A 3,955-nucleotide genomic window follows, 5' to 3' on the forward strand; every position below is an offset into this window, starting at 1 on the left:
ATCACCGCCACGGGCGCTTGGACCGCCAGCTTGTAAGGCGCTGCCAACGACGCCGCCAGCGACGCCAGCCTGAGCACTTTGAACGCCACCTCGATGACAGCTACTGGACCCACGCAACGCTACATCAGCACCGAACCGTGAGCACTAACGCCGACCGCTAATTGTAGAAGGCTAGTAGTAGACGCTAGTAGCAGTGTTCCCGGGTCGTGTGTATCAGTAGTCTTTGTGTTTTGTGTGCTAGCGTTTGTGTCACGTAGAGTGTGTTAAATGTGCGTCTGTGTGGGTACACCTGTCGCCTAGTCCATTCTTTTGATCCGAGTGTGCTTCGGGAATCCCTGACAGTGAACACTGCGCTTAGTTGTTCTCAACATTGCCCGCGCTCGCCACTCCACCAAAGTGTGAAGTATCGGTCCCATGGAAGTCTTGAGAAAGACACGCTTTCCAATTTGGCACAAAAGGAAGATTTCCATGCGACGTGCTATCTTTGCGGAAGTGGGGTGTAGTGTAAAAACTTGTCGGTGTCGAAGAAAATATATGAGAGGGCCCCTCTACAACCCCGCAAGCTCAGTGTCTTCAAAAGCACGCTTTTTCATTCGCTGCTGGCGACCGCTCTTCCAGAAACTGCATAAGCGTAGTTCCTGTGGTAAAATATTTAGGAAGCTAATACTATAGCTAATAGAGCGTCAGCAACAGTAAATAGCATAGCAATCTCAACTGCACTCTATGCACTCGCAATAGTCACTTGCTTGTGCATATTGCTGCACATCATCGTATCCGGTTAATGCTGTTCCCTCATTCATCGTTAATAATGGACAGGTTGCGACTTCAGTTTAAAAAACATAAGTTTGGATTTATTTATTCACTGTTATTTTTATGCTTCAAGTATAACCTCAGCGAGACATTATATAAGAGGTGCGGATAGCAACGTCGAAAGCATACATTATACATGGTTTACAATGGTGGACAATAGTTTTTTTTTATTTTTTACAGATTAATGTGCTTCGTGGATGGCGGATTTGGGGAGTCGAAGACTGATAACTGTCGCTGGTTCAGCCGGAAGGCTATTCCAGCCAGAAAAGTCTGCAAGCAAAACAATTGCCGGAATGTTGTGGTATGGAAACGTTGTGGGTAAACAGCGTTCGGTTGGTTATGGCGGGAAATGCCACGACCGTGTGAAGAATTTATTCGACGCGGCAATATTTTGCGAAAACCTTTAAATAAACAAATACGTGCTATGTCAATAAGCAAGATGAGTGCAATTAAATTTAATGGATACTTTAACTATGATAAGATGGAATTATAATGGTCAGATTAAATGAATCGGGCAGCACGATTTTTTTTCTGACACAGTGGTATTGATCAGGCTAGTCTGGTTGGGATCCCAAAGGAAGTTAGCGTATATGATTTATGGTGCTCAAACGAGATTGCGGTGAAAGCAGCCAAGCGGATTGTTTGCACAGTTATGTGGGAGCCATGGACGCTAAAGGTTAAATCGCGGAAACCATGGACGCGTACAATGATGTTTACAGACCATTCCATATCTGTAAAGACAGAAGCAACGAAAAATGAAACTGGGTGGTTTGCTTCTCCTCACAAAGCCTTTGTGCGAGGAAAAGCCGGTGTTTTTGTGTGTCAACGGCAAACGGTGACAGTCAGTGAAAATGTCAAGTGAACACTGAATAAGCTCTATTTTATGACTTGTATAGTTTCGGACACCTAGTGCGTTACCGGAGAACCTTTTACGAAGCGTGTTTCAGTTTTTCAACCGTGGATGGCCACCACGGATTTGCTTGCTAACCGCTTGAAAAAACGTTTAGTATTCGCAAGTTACTTTCATAAGCATTCTCGAGGTGATGTCTAGTCTCCAGGGCCAACTTGATGCGCAGGCATACCAATGGTGGGACGTTTTTTTGTAAAAGGATAATTTCAGCCACCAAGGTACTTCCAAGTTATCCATTGGCATTTCAAATACCGTATTATTCATGCATCGAAATTATTTGTGATCCTCCAAAGTTCGTTATATCCCGTGCGACTGTGTTAAGTTATGATTTTTTATTTTGCCCAAGCGAGGTGATTGGTGTCCTTTTAGGCATGTTGAATATTGTTGTTTTCGTGTAATCATAGCTGCATTCTCGAACAAAGGACTCTTTCGCACACATTATAGGCGAGGATTTGCGTTCTGCACACGTGCGCTGATTTCTTCGATGACAACTCACTGTATTTCTGTTTTCCTATTTTACAGATAGCGCTGCTCAGGTAACCCAATAACCCGAAGTGTTGCTGAGGACCATGCAAATCTCACAGGCACAGAACACTACCACCGCTACAGCTCTGTTGGCAGGTTGCAACAGCATCGGGGACCACTGCAAGACTTGGGGCGACTCCAGCACATCCGTGCTGAGCCAAGAGAACCAGACGGTGGATTACGACTACCGCGGCGACAGGGCGCAGGGAATTGTTCTTCCTATCCTTTTCGGTGTCATTTTCATCATAGGATTACTCGGTAACGGCCTCGTTGTTCTCGTCGTGCTTCGCAATCGTCAAATGCGATCTACCATCAACATCCTCATCATGAACCTCTCCGTGGCCGACCTTCTGTTCATCGTCGTCTGCGTGCCTTTCACAGCGTGGGACTACATGCTCAACTACTGGTCATTCGGAGACGCCTGGTGTCGGATTCATCTGTACATTTTCACCGTCTGTGCCGGCGCCAGCGTCTACACCTTGGTCGTTTTGTCTGTGGACAGGTTCCTGGCGGTCGTCTACCCTCTCCGGTCTATGCCAATACGGACGCCGACGAACGCCTTTCGATGCATACTACTGACGTGGATCATCATATTAGTGGCCTGCGTTCCGGTGCTTCTTTCCCATGGCATGGTGATAGTCAACGACCTCTCCTTCTGCACTTTTCGTGTCGACGCTGGTTATGACAAAGCCGCATTGTATGTGTCCATCTTCATGATTGCCTTTGTAGTACCACTGGCTTTGATCTTGGCCTTATACGCACTCATGCTAACGCGACTGTGGCTCGGGGTCCCTCCCGATGGTAGGGTGAGCGCAGTGAGTACCCGTGCAAAGAGGCGTGCCACAAGACTCGTCATTGTGGTCGTGCTGGTATTCGCCATCTGCTGGTGCCCATTGCACGTGGTGCTAGTCCTCAGCAGTGTCCGCTTGTACGGCGAAAGCATGGATGCTCAGGCGGCTGAGGTGCTACACGCGTCGCAAGTTCTTGCGTACACAAACTCATGCGTGAACCCCTTTTTGTACGCGTTTCTCTCAGACAGCTTCCGCAAGGGTTTTTGTAAAGTGTTCTCCTGCTTCAGCCGGGCTTCTTCTGGCATGTCCCCTACCTGTAATGTACTCCGAGCAAGTTCGAGAGCGCTGGCAATGACAAAGAACTTGTGAACGACAAGAGGGACCTGGAAAGAGATTGAATTTCAGGAATTTCTTTCATTGGTGCTCTCTGAAGAGAAATAGCGATTTAAAGGTGGCTAAACCAGCCGAGTGAAGCCCGGAGATGTTCTCGGTGTCATAAAAAAGCGCTAGAGACGAGCAATTGTCATGAATGATTATGTTTAAATCTAGTTTGCGAGAAAACCTTGCTCGTGAATGCAAAGGAAAACCACCCTACGAATTGAAATCAAGGCAGAAGAGTTACTTACAGCGGAAATAACTGTCAGCTCTATCAAATGACTGTATGCAGTCTCAAATTTTGTGTCGATTACCACTGCCACAGGATTCCAATAGACTTCCTGTCTTTTAAATCAAATCCCTCATTGCGCCCGCCGCTGGACAGAAAGTTTCATTGCTGGAAATAAGCAGGCTTGCGCTGATCCTTTCTTCCTATGGGGTTTTATTGTAACTTTTCCTAACGAAGGAATTTATTTGCCTGTGTGAATACTGACAATACCTGCAAAGGCATCTTTCATTCAAAATAACATGCGAAAGGGAACAG

The 3,955-nt window shown here is 46.5% G+C and overlaps 1 pseudogene across 2 annotated transcripts; it reads left to right on the plus strand.

Moving 5' to 3' along the window:
- On the plus strand, positions 1-3,955 carry LOC144100194 (allatostatin-A receptor pseudogene; annotated as a pseudogene). Of its 2 annotated transcripts, none has more exons than XR_013307553.1 (2): positions 1-137; positions 2,243-3,955. The product of XR_013307553.1 is annotated as an allatostatin-A receptor pseudogene, transcript variant X2 (transcript). The 2 variants fall into 2 exon arrangements; XR_013307552.1 differs by lacking the exon at positions 1-137 and adding an exon at positions 991-1,111.

Source organism: Amblyomma americanum, chromosome 8, assembly GCF_052857255.1.
Source record: "Amblyomma americanum isolate KBUSLIRL-KWMA chromosome 8, ASM5285725v1, whole genome shotgun sequence".
Taxonomy (NCBI): Eukaryota; Metazoa; Arthropoda; class Arachnida; order Ixodida; family Ixodidae; genus Amblyomma; species Amblyomma americanum.